The sequence below is a fragment of the Urocampus carinirostris genome, chromosome 18 (genome assembly GCF_059441175.1).
Source record: "Urocampus carinirostris isolate Australia breed hairy pipefish chromosome 18, RoL_Ucar_1.0, whole genome shotgun sequence".
In the NCBI taxonomy this organism is placed as follows: Eukaryota; Metazoa; Chordata; class Actinopteri; order Syngnathiformes; family Syngnathidae; genus Urocampus; species Urocampus carinirostris.
This window is the reverse complement of record NC_142366.1, coordinates 5224722-5246838: the sequence shown is the minus strand read 5'-3', so window position 1 is coordinate 5246838 and position 22117 is coordinate 5224722. Positions and strand designations below refer to the sequence as shown.

Below are 22117 nucleotides of genomic sequence, written 5' to 3'. Positions count from 1 at the left end.
TGGTTGGTGATTGCTATTCTAATTGGTGGTATGTCCAGCAAAGTGTATCAGTTCTCGTTAGTATAGTGGATCAGTATCTTTCCGCCTGTCACGTGGAAGACCGGGGTTCGATTCCCCGACGGGGAGATTGCTTTTTTTCTTCCTCGTTAACTCTTCCTTTCCAGATTTGAGTTCAAATCCCTGAAATGTCACCTCAAATTAATCACCATTAGCAGTCACAGCTGAGAGGCATTGTACTTTTGAAGTTCTTTGGTTCCAGAGTGTGGTTCATGGTTAATCCTGGATACTAATGCCAGTAGCTGCAGTTGAAAAACTTTCAAGGAAGTGATTCTTTCCAGTACGTGTTTTTTAAAGCAGTTGTTTACCAGGTTAGTGGTTAAATGACAAATCTATGTCTTGGTTTGTATTTTGGTCATACCTTTAGGTCATGTCCTAATTTAGATGAGTTTTCACTTCACCAGTGATACGCCACGTCCAAACCTTGGTCACTCCTGGTCCATAGTGCTATTGGTATACGCGCCCATCGTGCCATCTCTGTGATTGGTGATTGCTAATCTATTTGGTGGAATGTCCAGCAAAGTGTATCAGTCCTCGTTAGTATGGTGGATCAGTATCTCCGCATGTCACGCGGAAGACCGGGGTTCGATCCCCTGACGGGGAGATTGCTTTTTTTCTTCCTCGTTAACACTTCCTTTCCAGATTTGAGTTAAAATTTCTGAAATAACACCTCATACTAAGCAGCATTAGCAGTCACAGCTGAGAGACATTGTACTGTTGAAGTTCTTTGGTTCCAGAGTGTGGTTCATGGTTAATCCTGGATACTAATGCCAGTAGCTGCAGTTGAAAAACTTTCAAGGAAGTGATTTTTTCCAGGACGTGTTTTTAAAGCAGTTGTTTACCATGTTAGTGGTTAAATGACTATTCTATGTCTTGGTTTGAGTTTTGGTCATACCTTTAGATCATGTCCTAATTTAGATGAGTTTTCACTTCACCAGTGATACACCACATCCAAACCTTGGTCCCTCCTGGTCCATAGTGCTATTGGTCTACCTGTGCCAAAACACGTCCATCACCTGGCTGAGCTAGGTCTCGGATTGATTTATTTCGCAAACCTTTAGGTCATGTCTTAATTTAGATGAGTTTTCACTTCACCAGTGATACACCACGTCCAAACCTTGGTCACTCCTGGTCCATAGTGCTGTTGGTATACGCGTCCATTGTGTCATCTCTGTGGTTGGTTATTGCTAATCTCTTTTGTGGTATGTAGAGTCAAATGTATCAGTCCTCGTTAGTATAGTGGATCAGTATCTCCGCCTGTCACGCGGAAGACTGGGGTTCGATTCCCCGACGGGGAGAATGCTTTTTTTCTTCCTTGTTAACACTTTCTTTCCAGATTTGAGTTCAAATCCCTGAAATATCACCTCATATTAAGCACTATTAGCAGTCACAGCTGAGAGACATTATATTGTTGAAGTTCTTTGGTTCCGGAGTGTGGTTCAAGGTTAATCCTGGATACTAATGCCAGTAGCTGCAGTTGTAAAACTTTCAAGAAAGTGATTCTTTCCAGGACGTGTTTTTAAAGCAGTTGTTTACCAGGTTAGTGGTTAAATGACTATTCTATGTCTCGGTTTGAGTTTTGGTCATACCTTTAGGTCATGTCCAAATTTAGATGAGTTTTCACTTAACCAGTGATACGCCACATCCAAACCTTGGTCACTCCTGGTCCATAGTGCTATTGGTATACGCGCCCATCGTGCCATCTCTGTGGTTGGCGATTGCTAGTCTCTTTGGTGGTATGTCCAGCAAAGTGTATCAGTCCTCGTTAGTATAGTGGATCAGTATCTCCGCCTGTCACGCGGAAGACCGGGGTTCGATTCCCCGACGGGGAGATTGCTTTTTTTTCTTCCTCGTTAACACTTCCTTTCCAGATTTGAGTTCAAATCCCTGAAATAACACCTCATACTAAGAACCATTAGCAGTCACAGCTGAGAGACATTGTACTGTTGAAGTTCTTTGGTTCCAGAGTGTGGTTCAAGGTTAATCCTGGATACTAATGCCAGTAGCCACAGTTGTAAAACTTTCAAGAAAGTGATTCTTTCCAGGACGTGTTTTTAAAGCAGTTGTTTACCAGGTTAGTGGTTAAATGACTAATCTATGTCTTGGTTTGAGTTTTGGTCATACCTTTAGGTCATGTCCAAATTTAGATGAGTATTCACTTCACCAGTGATACGCCACGTCCAAACCTTGGTCACTCCTGGTCCATAGTGCTATTGGTATACGCGCCCATCGTGCCATCTCTGTGGTTGGTGATTGCTAGTCTATTTGGTGGTATGTCCATTAAAGTGTATCAGTCCTCGTTAGTATAGTGGATCAGTACCTCCGCCTGTCACGCGGAAGACTGGGGTCCGATTCCCTGACGGGGAGATTGCTTTTTTTCTTCCTCGTTAACACTTCCTTTCCAGATTTGAGTTAAAATCCCTGAAATAACACCTCATACTGAGCACCATTAGCAGTCACAGCTGAGAGACATTGTACTGTTGAAGTTCTTTGGTTCCAGAGTGTGGTTCATGGTTAATCCTGGATACTAATGCCAGTAGCTGCAATTGCAAAATTTTCAAGGAAGTGATTCTTTCCATTAAGTGTTTTTTAAAGCAGTTGTTTACCAGGTTAGTGGATAAATGACTAATCTATGTCTTGGTTTGATTTTTGGTCATACCTTTAGATCATGTCCTTATTTAGATGAGTTTTCACTTCACCAGTGATACGCCACGTCCAAACCTTGGTCACTACTGGTCCCTAGTGCTATTGGTATACACGTCCATCGTGCCATCTCTGTGGTTGGTGATTGCTAATCTATTTGGTGGTATGTCCAGCAAAGTGTATCAGTCCTCATTAGTATAGTGGAGCAGTATCTTTGTCTGTCATGCGGAAGACCGGGGTTCGCTTCCCCGGCGGGGAGATTGCTTTTTTTCTTCCTCGTTAACACTTCCTTTCCAGATCGAGTTCAAATCCCTGAAATATCACCTCATATTAAGCACCATTAGCAGTCACAGCTGAGACACATTATATTGTTGAAGTTCTTTGGTTCCAGAGTGTGGTTCATGGTTAATCCTGGATACTATTGCCAGTAGCTGCAGTTGCAAAACTTTCAAGAAAGTGATTCTTTCCAGGACGTGTTTTTAAAGCAGTTGTTTACCAGATTAGTGGTTAAATGACTAATATATGTCTTGGTTTGAGTTTTGGTCATACCTTTAGGTCATGTCCTAATTTAGATGAGTTTTCACTTCACCAGTGATACACCACGTCCAAACCTTGGTCACTCCTTGTCCATAGTGCTGTTGATATACGCGTCCATCGTGTCAGCTCTGTGGGTGGTTATTGCTAATCTCTTTTGTGGTATGTCCAGCAAAGTGTATCAGTCCTCGTCAGTATAGTGGATCAATATCTCCACCTGTCACGCGGAAGACCGGCGTTCGATACCCGAACAGGGAGAATGCTTCTTTTCTTTCTCGTTAACACTTCCTTTCCAGATTCGAGTTCAAATTCCTGAAATATCACCTCATATTAAGCACCATTAGCAGTCACAGCTGAGAGACATTGTACTGTTGAAGTTCTTTGGTTCCAGAGTGTGGTTCAAGGTTAATCCTGGATACTAATGCCAGTAGCTGCAGTTGTAAAACTTTCAAGAAAGTGATTCTTTCCAGGACGTGTTTTTAAAGCAGTTGTTTACCAGGTTAGTGGTTAAATGACTATTCTATGTCTCGGTTTGAGTTTTGGTCATACCTTTAGGTCATGTCCAAATTTAGATGAGTTTTCACTTAACCAGTGATACGCCACGTCCAAACCTTGGTCACTCCTGGTCCATAGTGCTATTGGTCTACCTGTGCCAAACCACGTCCATCACCTGGCTGAGCTAGGTCTCGGATTGATTTATTTCGCAAACCTTTAGGTCATGTCTTAATTTAGATGAGTTTTCACTTCACCAGTGATACACCACGTCCAAACCTTGGTCACTCCTGGTCCATAGTGCTGTTGGTATACGCGTCCATCGTGCCATCTCTGTGGTTGGTGATTGCTAATCTATTTTGTGGTATGTCCAGCAAAGTGTATCAGTCCTCGTTAGTATAGTGGATCAGTATCTCCGCCTGCCACGCGGAAGACCGGGGGTCGATTCCCTGACGGGGAGATTGCTTTTTTTCTTCCTCGTTAACACTTCCTTTCCAGATTTGAGTTCAAATCCCTGAAATATCACCTCATATTAAGCACCATTAGCAGTCACAGCTGAGAGACATTATGTTGTTGAAGTTCTTTGGTTCCAGAGTGTGGTTCATGGTTAATCCTGGATACTAATGCCAGTAACTGCAGTTGCAAAACTTTCAAGAAAGTGATTCTTTCCAGGACGTGTTTTTAAAGAAGTTGTTTACCAGGTTAGTGGTTAAATGACTAATCTATGTCTTGGTTTGATTTTTGGTCATACGTTTAGGTCATGTCCTTATTTACATGAGTTTTCACTTCACCAGTGATACGCCACGTACAAACCTTGGTCACTACTGGTCCTTCGTGCTATTGGTATACACGTCCATCGTGCCATATCTGTGGTTGGTGATTGCTAATCTATTTTGTGGTATGTCCAGCTAAGAATCAGTCCTCGATAGTATAGTGGATCAGTATCTCCGCCTGTCACGCGGAAGACCGGGGTTCGATTCCCCGACGGGGAGATTGCTTTTTTTTCTTCCTTGTTAACACTTTCTTTCCAGATTTGAGTTCAAATCCCTGAAATAAAACCTCATATTAAGCACTATTAGCAGTCACAGCTGATAGACATTATATCGTTGAAGTTCTTTGGTTCCAGAGTGTGGTTCAAGGTTAATCCTGGATACTAATGCCAGTAGCTGCAGTTGTAAAACTTTCAAGAAAGTGATTCTTTCCAGGATGTGTTTTTAAAGCAGTTGTTTACCAGGTTAGTGGTTAAATGACTATTCTATGTCTTGGTTTGAGTTTTGGTCATACCTTTAGGTCATGTCCTAATTTAGATGAGTTTTCACTTCACCAGTGATACACCACATCCAAACCTTGGTCCCTCCTGGTCCATAGTGCTATTGGTCTACCTGTGCCAAACCACGTCCATCACCTGGCTGAGCTAGGTCTCGGATTGATTTATTTCGCAAACCTTTAGGTCATGTCTTAATTTAGATGAGTTTTCACTTCACCAGTGATACACCACGTCCAAACCTTGGTCACTCCTGGTCCATAGTGCTGTTGGTATACGCGTCCATTGTGTCATCTCTGTGGTTGGTTATTGCTAATCTATTTTGTGGTATGGAGAGTCAAATGTATCAGTCCTCGTTAGTATAGTGGATCAGTATCGCCGCCTGTCACGCGGAAGACCGAGTTTTTGATTCCCCGACGTGGAGATTGCTTTTTTTCTTCCTCGTTAATACTTCCTTTCCAGATTTGAGTTCAAATCCCTGAAATATCACCTCATATTAAGCACCATTAGCAGTCACAGCTGAGAGACATTGTACTGTTGAAGTTCTTTGGTTCCAGAGCGTGGTTCATGGTTAATCCTGGATACTAATGCCAGTAGCTGCAGTTGAAAAACTTTCAAGGAAGTGATTCTTTCCAGTACGTGTTTTTTAAAGCAGTTGTTTACCAGGTTAGTGGATAAATGACTAATCTATGTCTTGGTTTGATTTTTGGTCATACCTTTAGATCATGTCCTTATTTAGATGAGTTTTCACTTCACCAGTGATACGCCATGTCCAAACCTTGGTCACTACTGGTCCTTAGTGCTATTGGTATACACGTCCATCGTGCCATCTCTGTGGTTGGTGATTGCTAATCTAATTTGTGGTATGTCCAGCAAGGTGTATCAGTCCTCGTTAGTATAGTGGATCAGTATCTCTGCCTGTCACGCGGGAGACCGGGGTTCGATTCCCCGACAGGGAGATTGTTTTTTTTCTTCCTTGTTAACACTTCCTTTCCAGATTCGAGTTCAAATCCTTGAAATATCACCTCATATTAAGCACCATTAGCAGTCACAGCTGAGAGACATTATATTGTTGAAGTTCTTTGGTTCCAGAGTGTGGTTCATGGTTAATACTGGATACTAATGCCAGTAGCTGCAGTTGAAAAACTTTCAAGGAAGTGATTCTTTCCAGTACGTGTTTTTTAAAGCAGTTGTTTACCAGGTTAGTGGTTAAATGACTAATCTATGTCTTGGTTTGATTTTTGGTCATACCTTTAGGTCATGTCCTAATTTAGATGAGTTTTCACTTCACCAGTGATACGCCACGTCCAAACCTTGGTCACTCCTGGTCCATCAAGCTAATGGTATACGCGCCCATCGTGCCATCTCTGTGGTTGGTGATTGCTATTCTAATTGGTGGTATGTCCAGCAAAGTGTATCAGTCCTCGTTAGTATAGTGGATCAGTATCTCCGCCTGTCACGCGGAAGACCGGGGTTCGATTCCCTGACGGGGAGGTTGCTTTTTTTCTTCCTCGTTAACACTTCCTTTCCAGATTTTAGTTCAAATCCCTGAAATATCACCTCATATTAAGCACCATTAGCAGTCACAGCTGAGAGACATTATATTGTTGAAGTTCTTTGGTTCCAGAGTGTGGTTCATGGTTAATCCTGGATACTAATGCCAGTAACTGCAGTTGCAAAACTTTCAAGAAAGTGATTCTTTCCAGGACGTGTTTTTAAAGCAGTTGTTTACCAGGTTAGTGGTTAAATGACTAATCTATGTCTTGGTTTGATTTTTGGTCAAACGTTTAGGTCATGTCCTTATTTAGATGAGTTTTCACTTCACCAGTGATACGCCACGTCCAAACCTTGGTCACTACTGGTCCATAGTGCTGTTGGTATACGCGTCCATTGTGTCATCTCTGTGGTTGGTTATTGCTAATCTATTTTGTGGTATGTAGAGTCAAATGTATCAGTCCTCGTTAGTATAGTGGATCAGTATCTCCGCCTGTCACGCGGAAGACTGGGGTTCGATTCCCTGATGGGGAGATTGCTTTTTTTTCTTCCTTGTTAACACTTCCTTTCCAGATTTGAGTTAAAATCCCTGAAATATAAACTCATATTAAGCACTATTAGCAGTCGCAGCTGAGAGACATTATATTGTTGAAGTTCTTTGGTTCCAGAGTGTGGTTCATGGTTAATCCTGGATACTAATGCCAGTAACTGCAGTTGCAAAACTTTCAAGAAAGTGATTCTTTCCAGGACGTGTTTTTAAAGAAGTTGTTTACCAGGTTAGTGGTTAAATGACTAATCTATGTCTTGGTTTGATTTTTGGTCATACGTTTAGGTCATGTCCTTATTTACATGAGTTTTCACTTCACCAGTGGTACGCCACGTCCAAACCTTGGTCACTACTGGTCCTTAGTGCTATTGGTATACACGTCCATCGTGCCATATCTGTGGTTGGTGATTGCTAATCTATTTTGTGGTATGTCCAGCAAAGTGTATCAGTCCTCGTTAGTATAGTGGATCAGTATCTTCGCCTGTCACGCGGAAGACCGGGGGTCGATTCCCTGACGGGGAGATTGCTTTTTTTCTTCCTCGTTAACACTTCCTTTCCAGATTTGAGTTCAAATCCCTGAAATATCACCTCATATTAAGCACCATTAGCAGTCACAGCTGAGAGACATTATGTTGTTGAAGTTCTTTGGTTCCAGAGTGTGGTTCATGGTTAATCCTGGATACTAATGCCAGTAACTGCAGTTGCAAAACTTTCAAGAAAGTGATTCTTTCCAGGACGTGTTTTTAAAGAAGTTGTTTACCAGGTTAGTGGTTAAATGACTAATCTATGTCTTGGTTTGATTTTTGGTCATACGTTTAGGTCATGTCCTTATTTACATGAGTTTTCACTTCACCAGTGATACGCCACGTACAAACCTTGGTCACTACTGGTCCTTTGTGCTATTGGTATACACGTCCATCGTGCCATATCTGTGGTTGGTGATTGCTAATCTATTTTGTGGTATGTCCAGCTAAGAATCAGTCCTCGATAGTATAGTGGATCAGTATCTCCGCCTGTCACGCGGAAGACCGGGGTTCGATTCCCCGACGGGGAGATTGCTTTTTTTTCTTCCTTGTTAACACTTTCTTTCCAGATTTGAGTTCAAATCCCTGAAATAAAACCTCATATTAAGCACTATTAGCAGTCACAGCTGATAGACATTATATCGTTGAAGTTCTTTGGTTCCAGAGTGTGGTTCAAGGTTAATCCTGGATACTAATGCCAGTAGCTGCAGTTGTAAAACTTTCAAGAAAGTGATTCTTTCCAGGACGTGTTTTTAAAGCAGTTGTTTACCAGGTTAGTGGTTAAATGACTATTCTATGTCTTGGTTTGAGTTTTGGTCATACCTTTAGGTCATGTCCTAATTTAGATGAGTTTTCACTTCACCAGTGATACACCACATCCAAACCTTGGTCCCTCCTGGTCCATAGTGCTATTGGTCTACCTGTGCCAAACCACGTCCATCACCTGGCTGAGCTAGGTCTCGGATTGATTTATTTCGCAAACCTTTAGGTCATGTCTTAATTTAGATGAGTTTTCACTTCACCAGTGATACACCACGTCCAAACCTTGGTCACTCCTGGTCCATAGTGCTGTTGGTATACGCGTCCATTGTGTCATCTCTGTGGTTGGTTATTGCTAATCTATTTTGTGGTATGTAGAGTCAAATGTATCAGTCCTCGTTAGTATAGTGGATCAGTATCTCCGCCTGTCACGCGGAAGACTGGGGTTCGATTCCCTGATGGGGAGATTGCTTTTTTTTCTTCCTTGTTAACACTTCCTTTCCAGATTTGAGTTAAAATCCCTGAAATATCAACTCATATTAAGCACTATTAGCAGTCGCAGCTGAGAGACATTATATTGTTGAAGTTCTTTGGTTCCAGAGTGTGGTTCAAGGTTAATCCTGGATACTAATGCCAATAGCTGCAGTTGTAAAACTTTCACGAAAGTGATTCATTCCAGGACGTGTTTTTAAAGCAGTTGTTTACCAGGTTAGTGGTTGAATGACTAATCTATGTCTTGGTTTGATTTTTGGTCATACCTTCAGGTCATGTCCTAATTTAGATGAGTTTTCACTTCACCAGTGATACGCCACGTCCAAACCTTGGTCACTCCTGGTCCATAGTGCTAATGGTATACGCGCCCATCGTGCCATCTCTGTGGTTGGTGATTGCTATTCTAATTGGTGGTATGTCCAGCAAAGTGTATCAGTTCTCGTTAGTATAGTGGATCAGTATCTTTCCGCCTGTCACGTGGAAGACCGGGGTTCGATTCCCCGACGGGGAGATTGCTTTTTTTCTTCCTCGTTAACTCTTCCTTTCCAGATTTGAGTTCAAATCCCTGAAATGTCACCTCAAATTAATCACCATTAGCAGTCACAGCTGAGAGGCATTGTACTTTTGAAGTTCTTTGGTTCCAGAGTGTGGTTCATGGTTAATCCTGGATACTAATGCCAGTAGCTGCAGTTGAAAAACTTTCAAGGAAGTGATTCTTTCCAGTACGTGTTTTTTAAAGCAGTTGTTTACCAGGTTAGTGGTTAAATGACAAATCTATGTCTTGGTTTGTATTTTGGTCATACCTTTAGGTCATGTCCTAATTTAGATGAGTTTTCACTTCACCAGTGATACGCCACGTCCAAACCTTGGTCACTCCTGGTCCATAGTGCTATTGGTATACGCGCCCATCGTGCCATCTCTGTGATTGGTGATTGCTAATCTATTTGGTGGAATGTCCAGCAAAGTGTATCAGTCCTCGTTAGTATGGTGGATCAGTATCTCCGCATGTCACGCGGAAGACCGGGGTTCGATCCCCTGACGGGGAGATTGCTTTTTTTCTTCCTCGTTAACACTTCCTTTCCAGATTTGAGTTAAAATTTCTGAAATAACACCTCATACTAAGCAGCATTAGCAGTCACAGCTGAGAGACATTGTACTGTTGAAGTTCTTTGGTTCCAGAGTGTGGTTCATGGTTAATCCTGGATACTAATGCCAGTAGCTGCAGTTGAAAAACTTTCAAGGAAGTGATTTTTTCCAGGACGTGTTTTTAAAGCAGTTGTTTACCATGTTAGTGGTTAAATGACTATTCTATGTCTTGGTTTGAGTTTTGGTCATACCTTTAGATCATGTCCTAATTTAGATGAGTTTTCACTTCACCAGTGATACACCACATCCAAACCTTGGTCCCTCCTGGTCCATAGTGCTATTGGTCTACCTGTGCCAAAACACGTCCATCACCTGGCTGAGCTAGGTCTCGGATTGATTTATTTCGCAAACCTTTAGGTCATGTCTTAATTTAGATGAGTTTTCACTTCACCAGTGATACACCACGTCCAAACCTTGGTCACTCCTGGTCCATAGTGCTGTTGGTATACGCGTCCATTGTGTCATCTCTGTGGTTGGTTATTGCTAATCTCTTTTGTGGTATGTAGAGTCAAATGTATCAGTCCTCGTTAGTATAGTGGATCAGTATCTCCGCCTGTCACGCGGAAGACTGGGGTTCGATTCCCCGACGGGGAGAATGCTTTTTTTCTTCCTTGTTAACACTTTCTTTCCAGATTTGAGTTCAAATCCCTGAAATATCACCTCATATTAAGCACTATTAGCAGTCACAGCTGAGAGACATTATATTGTTGAAGTTCTTTGGTTCCGGAGTGTGGTTCAAGGTTAATCCTGGATACTAATGCCAGTAGCTGCAGTTGTAAAACTTTCAAGAAAGTGATTCTTTCCAGGACGTGTTTTTAAAGCAGTTGTTTACCAGGTTAGTGGTTAAATGACTATTCTATGTCTCGGTTTGAGTTTTGGTCATACCTTTAGGTCATGTCCAAATTTAGATGAGTTTTCACTTAACCAGTGATACGCCACATCCAAACCTTGGTCACTCCTGGTCCATAGTGCTATTGGTATACGCGCCCATCGTGCCATCTCTTTGGTTGGCGATTGCTAGTCTCTTTGGTGGTATGTCCAGCAAAGTGTATCAGTCCTCGTTAGTATAGTGGATCAGTATCTCCGCCTGTCACGCGGAAGACCGGGGTTCGATTCCCCGACGGGGAGATTGCTTTTTTTTCTTCCTCGTTAACACTTCCTTTCCAGATTTGAGTTCAAATCCCTGAAATAACACCTCATACTAAGAACCATTAGCAGTCACAGCTGAGAGACATTGTACTGTTGAAGTTCTTTGGTTCCAGAGTGTGGTTCAAGGTTAATCCTGGATACTAATGCCAGTAGCCACAGTTGTAAAACTTTCAAGAAAGTGATTCTTTCCAGGACGTGTTTTTAAAGCAGTTGTTTACCAGGTTAGTGGTTAAATGACTAATCTATGTCTTGGTTTGAGTTTTGGTCATACCTTTAGGTCATGTCCAAATTTAGATGAGTATTCACTTCACCAGTGATACGCCACGTCCAAACCTTGGTCACTCCTGGTCCATAGTGCTATTGGTATACGCGCCCATCGTGCCATCTCTGTGGTTGGTGATTGCTAGTCTATTTGGTGGTATGTCCATTAAAGTGTATCAGTCCTCGTTAGTATAGTGGATCAGTACCTCCGCCTGTCACGCGGAAGACTGGGGTCCGATTCCCTGACGGGGAGATTGCTTTTTTTCTTCCTCGTTAACACTTCCTTTCCAGATTTGAGTTAAAATCCCTGAAATAACACCTCATACTGAGCACCATTAGCAGTCACAGCTGAGAGACATTGTACTGTTGAAGTTCTTTGGTTCCAGAGTGTGGTTCATGGTTAATCCTGGATACTAATGCCAGTAGCTGCAATTGCAAAATTTTCAAGGAAGTGATTCTTTCCATTAAGTGTTTTTTAAAGCAGTTGTTTACCAGGTTAGTGGATAAATGACTAATCTATGTCTTGGTTTGATTTTTGGTCATACCTTTAGATCATGTCCTTATTTAGATGAGTTTTCACTTCACCAGTGATACGCCACGTCCAAACCTTGGTCACTACTGGTCCCTAGTGCTATTGGTATACACGTCCATCGTGCCATCTCTGTGGTTGGTGATTGCTAATCTATTTGGTGGTATGTCCAGCAAAGTGTATCAGTCCTCATTAGTATAGTGGAGCAGTATCTTTGTCTGTCATGCGGAAGACCGGGGTTCGCTTCCCCGGCGGGGAGATTGCTTTTTTTCTTCCTCGTTAACACTTCCTTTCCAGATCGAGTTCAAATCCCTGAAATATCACCTCATATTAAGCACCATTAGCAGTCACAGCTGAGACACATTATATTGTTGAAGTTCTTTGGTTCCAGAGTGTGGTTCATGGTTAATCCTGGATACTATTGCCAGTAGCTGCAGTTGCAAAACTTTCAAGAAAGTGATTCTTTCCAGGACGTGTTTTTAAAGCAGTTGTTTACCAGATTAGTGGTTAAATGACTAATATATGTCTTGGTTTGAGTTTTGGTCATACCTTTAGGTCATGTCCTAATTTAGATGAGTTTTCACTTCACCAGTGATACACCACGTCCAAACCTTGGTCACTCCTTGTCCATAGTGCTGTTGATATACGCGTCCATCGTGTCAGCTCTGTGGGTGGTTATTGCTAATCTCTTTTGTGGTATGTCCAGCAAAGTGTATCAGTCCTCGTCAGTATAGTGGATCAATATCTCCACCTGTCACGCGGAAGACCGGCGTTCGATACCCGAACAGGGAGAATGCTTCTTTTCTTTCTCGTTAACACTTCCTTTCCAGATTCGAGTTCAAATTCCTGAAATATCACCTCATATTAAGCACCATTAGCAGTCACAGCTGAGAGACATTGTACTGTTGAAGTTCTTTGGTTCCAGAGTGTGGTTCAAGGTTAATCCTGGATACTAATGCCAGTAGCTGCAGTTTTAAAACTTTCAAGAAAGTGATTCTTTCCAGGACGTGTTTTTAAAGCAGTTGTTTACCAGGTTAGTGGTTAAATGACTATTCTATGTCTCGGTTTGAGTTTTGGTCATACCTTTAGGTCATGTCCAAATTTAGATGAGTTTTCACTTAACCAGTGATACGCCACGTCCAAACCTTGGTCACTCCTGGTCCATAGTGCTATTGGTCTACCTGTGCCAAACCACGTCCATCACCTGGCTGAGCTAGGTCTCGGATTGATTTATTTCGCAAACCTTTAGGTCATGTCTTAATTTAGATGAGTTTTCACTTCACCAGTGATACACCACGTCCAAACCTTGGTCACTCCTGGTCCATAGTGCTGTTGGTATACGCGTCCATCGTGCCATCTCTGTGGTTGGTGATTGCTAATCTATTTGGTGGTATGTCCAGCAAAGTGTATCAGTCCTCATTAGTATAGTGGAGCAGTATCTTTGTCTGTCATGCGGAAGACCGGGGTTCGATTCCCCGGCGGGGAGATTGCTTTTTTTCTTCCTCGTTAACACTTCCTTTCCAGATCGAGTTCAAATCCCTGAAATATCACCTCATATTAAGCACCATTAGCAGTCACAGCTGAGAGACATTATGTTGTTGAAGTTCTTTGGTTCCAGAGTGTGGTTCATGGTTAATCCTGGATACTAATGCCAGTAACTGCAGTTGCAAAACTTTCAAGAAAGTGATTCTTTCCAGGACGTGTTTTTAAAGAAGTTGTTTACCAGGTTAGTGGTTAAATGACTAATCTATGTCTTGGTTTGATTTTTGGTCATACGTTTAGGTCATGTCCTTATTTACATGAGTTTTCACTTCACCAGTGATACGCCACGTACAAACCTTGGTCACTACTGGTCCTTCGTGCTATTGGTATACACGTCCATCGTGCCATATCTGTGGTTGGTGATTGCTAATCTATTTTGTGGTATGTCCAGCTAAGAATCAGTCCTCGATAGTATAGTGGATCAGTATCTCCGCCTGTCACGCGGAAGACCGGGGTTCGATTCCCCGACGGGGAGATTGCTTTTTTTTCTTCCTTGTTAACACTTTCTTTCCAGATTTGAGTTCAAATCCCTGAAATAAAACCTCATATTAAGCACTATTAGCAGTCACAGCTGATAGACATTATATCGTTGAAGTTCTTTGGTTCCAGAGTGTGGTTCAAGGTTAATCCTGGATACTAATGCCAGTAGCTGCAGTTGTAAAACTTTCAAGAAAGTGATTCTTTCCAGGACGTGTTTTTAAAGCAGTTGTTTACCAGGTTAGTGGTTAAATGACTATTCTATGTCTTGGTTTGAGTTTTGGTCATACCTTTAGGTCATGTCCTAATTTAGATGAGTTTTCACTTCACCAGTGATACACCACATCCAAACCTTGGTCCCTCCTGGTCCATAGTGCTATTGGTCTACCTGTGCCAAACCACGTCCATCACCTGGCTGAGCTAGGTCTCGGATTGATTTATTTCGCAAACCTTTAGGTCATGTCTTAATTTAGATGAGTTTTCACTTCACCAGTGATACACCACGTCCAAACCTTGGTCACTCCTGGTCCATAGTGCTGTTGGTATACGCGTCCATTGTGTCATCTCTGTGGTTGGTTATTGCTAATCTATTTTGTGGTATGTAGAGTCAAATGTATCAGTCCTCGTTAGTATAGTGGATCAGTATCGCCGCCTGTCACGCGGAAGACCGAGTTTTTGATTCCTCGACGTGGAGATTGCTTTTTTTCTTCCTCGTTAATACTTCCTTTCCAGATTTGAGTTCAAATCCCTGAAATATCACCTCATATTAAGCACCATTAGCAGTCACAGCTGAGAGACATTGTACTGTTGAAGTTCTTTGGTTCCAGAGCGTGGTTCATGGTTAATCCTGGATACTAATGCCAGTAGCTGCAGTTGAAAAACTTTCAAGGAAGTGATTCTTTCCAGTACGTGTTTTTTAAAGCAGTTGTTTACCAGGTTAGTGGATAAATGACTAATCTATGTCTTGGTTTGATTTTTGGTCATACCTTTAGATCATGTCCTTATTTAGATGAGTTTTCACTTCACCAGTGATACGCCATGTCCAAACCTTGGTCACTACTGGTCCTTAGTGCTATTGGTATACACGTCCATCGTGCCATCTCTGTGGTTGGTGATTGCTAATCTAATTTGTGGTATGTCCAGCAAGATGTATCAGTCCTCGTTAGTATAGTGGATCAGTATCTCTGCCTGTCACGCGGGAGACCGGGGTTCGATTCCCCGACAGGGAGATTGTTTTTTTTCTTCCTTGTTAACACTTCCTTTCCAGATTCGAGTTCAAATCCTTGAAATATCACCTCATATTAAGCACCATTAGCAGTCACAGCTGAGAGACATTATATTGTTGAAGTTCTTTGGTTCCAGAGTGTGGTTCATGGTTAATACTGGATACTAATGCCAGTAGCTGCAGTTGAAAAACTTTCAAGGAAGTGATTCTTTCCAGTACGTGTTTTTTAAAGCAGTTGTTTACCAGGTTAGTGGTTAAATGACTAATCTATGTCTTGGTTTGATTTTTGGTCATACCTTTAGGTCATGTCCTAATTTAGATGAGTTTTCACTTCACCAGTGATACGCCACGTCCAAACCTTGGTCACTCCTGGTCCATCGTGCTAATGGTATACGCGCCCATCGTGCCATCTCTGTGGTTGGTGATTGCTATTCTAATTGGTGGTATGTCCAGCAAAGTGTATCAGTCCTCGTTAGTATAGTGGATCAGTATCTCCGCCTGTCACGCGGAAGACCGGGGTTCGATTCCCTGACGGGGAGGTTGCTTTTTTTCTTCCTCGTTAACACTTCCTTTCCAGATTTTAGTTCAAATCCCTGAAATATCACCTCATATTAAGCACCATTAGCAGTCACAGCTGAGAGACATTATATTGTTGAAGTTCTTTGGTTCCAGAGTGTGGTTCATGGTTAATCCTGGATACTAATGCCAGTAACTGCAGTTGCAAAACTTTCAAGAAAGTGATTCTTTCCAGGACGTGTTTTTAAAGCAGTTGTTTACCAGGTTAGTGGTTAAATGACTAATTTATGTCTTGGTTTGATTTTTGGTCAAACGTTTAGGTCATGTCCTTATTTAGATGAGTTTTCACTTCACCAGTGATACGCCACGTCCAAACCTTGGTCACTACTGGTCCATAGTGCTGTTGGTATACGCGTCCATTGTGTCATCTCTGTGGTTGGTTATTGCTAATCTATTCTGTGGTATGTAGAGTCAAATGTATCAGTCCTCGTTAGTATAGTGGATCAGTATCTCCGCCTGTCACGCGGAAGACTGGGGTTCGATTCCCTGATGGGGAGATTGCTTTTTTTTCTTCCTTGTTAACACTTCCTTTCCAGATTTGAGTTAAAATCCCTGAAATATCAACTCATATTAAGCACTATTAGCAGTCACAGCTGAGAGACATTATGTTGTTGAAGTTCTTTGGTTCCAGAGTGTGGTTCATGGTTAATCCTGGATACTAATGCCAGTAACTGCAGTTGCAAAACTTTCAAGAAAGTGATTCTTTCCAGGACGTGTTTTTAAAGAAGTTGTTTACCAGGTTAGTGGTTAAATGACTAATCTATGTCTTGGTTTGATTTTTGGTCATACGTTTAGGTCATGTCCTTATTTACATGAGTTTTCACTTCACCAGTGATACGCCACGTACAAACCTTGGTCACTACTGGTCCTTCGTGCTATTGGTATACACGTCCATCGTGCCATATCTGTGGTTGGTGATTGCTAATCTATTTTGTGGTATGTCCAGCTAAGAATCAGTCCTCGATAGTATAGTGGATCAGTATCTCCGCCTGTCACGCGGAAGACCGGGGTTCGATTCCCCGACGGGGAGATTGCTTTTTTTTCTTCCTTGTTAACACTTTCTTTCCAGATTTGAGTTCAAATCCCTGATATAAAACCTCATATTAAGCACTATTAGCAGTCACAGCTGATAGACATTATATCGTTGAAGTTCTTTGGTTCCAGAGTGTGGTTCAAGGTTAATCCTGGATACTAATGCCAGTAGCTGCAGTTGTAAAACTTTCAAGAAAGTGATTCTTTCCAGGACGTGTTTTTAAAGCAGTTGTTTACCAGGTTAGTGGTTAAATGACTATTCTATGTCTTGGTTTGAGTTTTGGTCATACCTTTAGGTCATGTCCTAATTTAGATGAGTTTTCACTTCACCAGTGATACACCACATCCAAACCTTGGTCCCTCCTGGTCCATAGTGCTATTGGTCTACCTGTGCCAAACCACGTCCATCACCTGGCTGAGCTAGGTCTCGGATTGATTTATTTCGCAAACCTTTAGGTCATGTCTTAATTTAGATGAGTTTTCACTTCACCAGTGATACACCACGTCCAAACCTTGGTCACTCCTGGTCCATAGTGCTGTTGGTATACGCGTCCATTGTGTCATCTCTGTGGTTGGTTATTGCTAATCTATTTTGTGGTATGTAGAGTCAAATGTATCAGTCCTCGTTAGTATAGTGGATCAGTATCGCCGCCTGTCACGCGGAAGACCGAGGTTTTGATTCCCCGACGTGGAGATTGCTTTTTTTCTTCCTCGTTAATACTTCCTTTCCAGATTTGAGTTCAAATCCCTGAAATATCACCTCATATTAAGCACCATTACCAGTCACAGCTGAGAGACATTGTACTGTTGAAGTTCTTTGGTTCCAGAGCGTGGTTCATGGTTAATCCTGGATACTAATGCCAGTAGCTGCAGTTGAAAAAATTTCAAGGAACTGATTCTTTCCAGTACGTGTTTTTTAAAGCAGTTGTTTACCAGGTTAGTGGATAAATGACTAATCTATGTCTTGGTTTGATTTTTGGTCATACCTTTAGATCATGTCCTTATTTAGATGAGTTTTCACTTCACCAGTGATACGCCATGTCCAAACCTTGGTCACTACTGGTCCTTAGTGCTATTGGTATACACGTCCATCGTGCCATCTCTGTGGTTGGTGATTGCTAATCTAATTTGTGGTATGTCCAGCAAGGTGTATCAGTCCTCGTTAGTATAGTGGATCAGTATCTCTGCCTGTCATGCGGGAGACCGGGGTTCGATTCCCCGACAGGGAGATTGTTTTTTTTCTTCCTTGTTAACACTTCCTTTCCAGATTCGAGTTCAAATCCTTGAAATATCACCTCATATTAAGCACCATTAGCAGTCACAGCTGAGAGACATTATATTGTTGAAGTTCTTTGGTTCCAGAGTGTGGTTCATGGTTAATACTGGATACTAATGCCAGTAGCTGCAGTTGAAAAACTTTCAAGGAAGTGATTCTTTCCAGTACGTGTTTTTTAAAGCAGTTGTTTACCAGGTTAGTGGTTAAATGACTAATCTATGTCTTGGTTTGATTTTTGGTCATACCTTTAGGTCATGTCCTAATTTAGATGAGTTTTCACTTCACCAGTGATACGCCACGTCCAAACCTTGGTCACTCCTGGTCCATCGTGCTAATGGTATACGCGCCCATCGTGCCATCTCTGTGGTTGGTGATTGCTATTCTAATTGGTGGTATGTCCAGCAAAGTGTATCAGTCCTCGTTAGTATAGTGGATCAGTATCTCCGCCTGTCACGCGGAAGACCGGGGTTCGATTCCCTGACGGGGAGGTTGCTTTTTTTCTTCCTCGTTAACACTTCCTTTCCAGATTTTAGTTCAAATCCCTGAAATATCACCTCATATTAAGCACCATTAGCAGTCACAGCTGAGAGACATTATATTGTTGAAGTTCTTTGGTTCCAGAGTGTGGTTCATGGTTAATCCTGGATACTAATGCCAGTAACTGCAGTTGCAAAACTTTCAAGAAAGTGATTCTTTCCAGGACGTGTTTTTAAAGCAGTTGTTTACCAGGTTAGTGGTTAAATGACTAATCTATGTCTTGGTTTGATTTTTGGTCAAACGTTTAGGTCATGTCCTTATTTAGATGAGTTTTCACTTCACCAGTGATACGCCACGTCCAAACCTTGGTCACTACTGGTCCATAGTGCTGTTGGTATACGCGCCCATCGTGCCATCTCTGGTTGGCGATTGCTAGTCTCTTTGGTGGTATGTCCAGCAAAGTGTATCAGTCCTCGTTAGTATAGTGGATCAGTATCTCCGCCTGTCACGCGGAAGACTGGGGTTCGATTCCCTGATGGGGAGATTGCTTTTTTTTCTTCCTTGTTAACACTTCCTTTCCAGATTTGAGTTAAAATCCCTGAAATATAAACTCATATTAAGCACTATTAGCAGTCGCAGCTGAGAGACATTATATTGTTGAAGTTCTTTGGTTCCAGAGTGTGGTTCATGGTTAATCCTGGATACTAATGCCAGTAACTGCAGTTGCAAAACTTTCAAGAAAGTGATTCTTTCCAGGACGTGTTTTTAAAGAAGTTGTTTACCAGGTTAGTGGTTAAATGACTAATCTATGTCTTGGTTTGATTTTTGGTCATACGTTTAGGTCATGTCCTTATTTACATGAGTTTTCACTTCACCAGTGGTACGCCACGTCCAAACCTTGGTCACTACTGGTCCTTAGTGCTATTGGTATACACGTCCATCGTGCCATATCTGTGGTTGGTGATTGCTAATCTATTTTGTGGTATGTCCAGCAAAGTGTATCAGTCCTCGTTAGTATAGTGGATCAGTATCTCCGCCTGTCACGCGGAAGACCGGGGGTCGATTCCCTGACGGGGAGATTGCTTTTTTTCTTCCTCGTTAACACTTCCTTTCCAGATTTGAGTTCAAATCCCTGAAATATCACCTCATATTAAGCACCATTAGCAGTCACAGCTGAGAGACATTATGTTGTTGAAGTTCTTTGGTTCCAGAGTGTGGTTCATGGTTAATCCTGGATACTAATGCCAGTAACTGCAGTTGCAAAACTTTCAAGAAAGTGATTCTTTCCAGGACGTGTTTTTAAAGAAGTTGTTTACCAGGTTAGTGGTTAAATGACTAATCTATGTCTTGGTTTGATTTTTGGTCATACGTTTAGGTCATGTCCTTATTTACATGAGTTTTCACTTCACCAGTGATACGCCACGTACAAACCTTGGTCACTACTGGTCCTTCGTGCTATTGGTATACACGTCCATCGTGCCATATCTGTGGTTGGTGATTGCTAATCTATTTCGTGGTATGTCCAGCTAAGAATCAGTCCTCGATAGTATAGTGGATCAGTATCTCCGCCTGTCACGCGGAAGACCGGGGTTCGATTCCCCGACGGGGAGATTGCTTTTTTTTCTTCCTTGTTAACACTTTCTTTCCAGATTTGAGTTCAAATCCCTGAAATAAAACCTCATATTAAGCACTATTAGCAGTCACAGCTGATAGACATTATATCGTTGAAGTTCTTTGGTTCCAGAGTGTGGTTCAAGGTTAATCCTGGATACTAATGCCAGTAGCTGCAGTTGTAAAACTTTCAAGAAAGTGATTCTTTCCAGGACGTGTTTTTAAAGCAGTTGTTTACCAGGTTAGTGGTTAAATGACTATTCTATGTCTTGGTTTGAGTTTTGGTCATACCTTTAGGTCATGTCCTAATTTAGATGAGTTTTCACTTCACCAGTGATACACCACATCCAAACCTTGGTCCCTCCTGGTCCATAGTGCTATTGGTCTACCTGTGCCAAACCACGTCCATCACCTGGCTGAGCTAGGTCTCGGATTGATTTATTTCGCAAACCTTTAGGTCATGTCTTAATTTAGATGAGTTTTCACTTCACCAGTGATACACCACGTCCAAACCTTGGTCACTCCTGGTCCATAGTGCTGTTGGTATACGCGTCCATTGTGTCATCTCTGTGGTTGGTTATTGCTAATCTATTTTGTGGTATGTAGAGTCAAATGTATCAGTCCTCGTTAGTATAGTGGATCAGTATCTCCGCCTGTCACGCGGAAGACTGGGGTTCGATTCCCCGACGGGGAGAATGCTTTTTTTCTTCCTTGTTAACACTTTCTTTCCAGATTTGAGTTCAAATCCCTGAAATATCACCTCATATTAAGCACTATTAGCAGTCACAGCTGAGAGACATTATATTGTTGAAGTTCTTTGGTTCCGGAGTGTGGTTCAAGGTTAATCCTGGATACTAATGCCAGTAGCTGCAGTTGTAAAACTTTCAAGAAAGTGATTCTTTCCAGGACGTGTTTTTAAAGCAGTTGTTTACCAGGTTAGTGGTTAAATGACTAATCTATGTCTTGGTTTGAGTTTTGGTCATACCTTTAGGTCATGTCCAAATTTAGATGAGTATTCACTTCACCAGTGATACGCCACGTCCAAACCTTGGTCACTCCTGGTCCATAGTGCTATTGGTATACGCGCCCATCGTGCCATCTCTGTGGTTGGTGATTGCTAGTCTATTTGGTGGTATGTCCATTAAAGTGTATCAGTCCTCGTTAGTATAGTGGATCAGTACCTCCGCCTGTCACGCGGAAGACTGGGGTCCGATTCCCTGACGGGGAGATTGCTTTTTTTCTTCCTCGTTAACACTTCCTTTCCAGATTTGAGTTAAAATCCCTGAAATATCACCTCATATTAAGCACTATTAGCAGTCACAGCTGAGAGACATTGTACTGTTGAAGTTCTTTGGTTCCAGAGTGTGGTTCAAGGTTAATCCTGGATACTAATGCCAGTAACTGCAGTTGCAAAACTTTCAAGAAAGTGATTCTTTCCAGGACGTGTTTTTAAAGCAGTTGTTTACCAGGTTAGTGGTTAAATGACTAATCTATGTCTTGGTTTGATTTTTGGTCATACCTTTAGGTCATGTCCTTATTTAGATGAGTTTTCACTTCACCAGTGATACGCCACGTCCAAACCTTGGTCACTACTGGTCCATAGTGCTATTGGTATACACGTCCATCATGCACTCTCTGTGGTTGGTGATTGCTAATATAATTTGTGGTATGTCCAGTAAAGTGTATCAGTCCTCGTTAGTATAGTGGATCAGTATCTCCGCCTGTCACGCGGAAGTCCAGGGTTCGATTCCCCGACGGGGAGATTGCTTTTTTTCTTCCTCGTTAACACTTCCTTTCCAGATTTTAGTTCAAATCCCTGAAATATCACCTCATATTAAGCACCATTAGCAGTCACAGCTGAGAGACATTATAGTGTTGAAGTTCTTTGGTTCCAGAGTGTGGTTCATGGTTAATCCTGGATACTAATGCCAGTAACTGCAGTTGCAAAACTTTCAAGAAAGTGATTCTTTCCAGGACGTGTTTTTAAAGCAGTTGTTTACCAGGTTAGTG

At 41.9% G+C, this 22117-nt stretch overlaps 5 non-coding genes across 5 annotated transcripts; all 5 read left to right on the top strand.

Annotated features, from left to right (window-relative positions):
* Positions 1–1816: 1816 nt before the first annotated feature.
* Positions 1817–1889, top strand: trnad-guc (transfer RNA aspartic acid (anticodon GUC)). Its single transcript has one exon. It is a non-coding gene; the product is annotated as a tRNA-Asp (tRNA).
* Positions 1890–6411: 4522 nt separating this feature from the next.
* Positions 6412–6484, top strand: trnad-guc (transfer RNA aspartic acid (anticodon GUC)). The gene has a single exon. It is a non-coding gene; the product is annotated as a tRNA-Asp (tRNA).
* Positions 6485–11007: 4523 nt separating this feature from the next.
* Positions 11008–11080, top strand: trnad-guc (transfer RNA aspartic acid (anticodon GUC)). The gene has a single exon. It is a non-coding gene; the product is annotated as a tRNA-Asp (tRNA).
* Positions 11081–15601: 4521 nt separating this feature from the next.
* Positions 15602–15674, top strand: trnad-guc (transfer RNA aspartic acid (anticodon GUC)). The gene has a single exon. It is a non-coding gene; the product is annotated as a tRNA-Asp (tRNA).
* A 2760-nt stretch (positions 15675–18434) lies between these two features.
* On the top strand, positions 18435–18507 carry trnad-guc (transfer RNA aspartic acid (anticodon GUC)). The gene has a single exon. It is a non-coding gene; the product is annotated as a tRNA-Asp (tRNA).
* The last annotated feature ends 3610 nt before the right edge of the window (positions 18508–22117 follow it).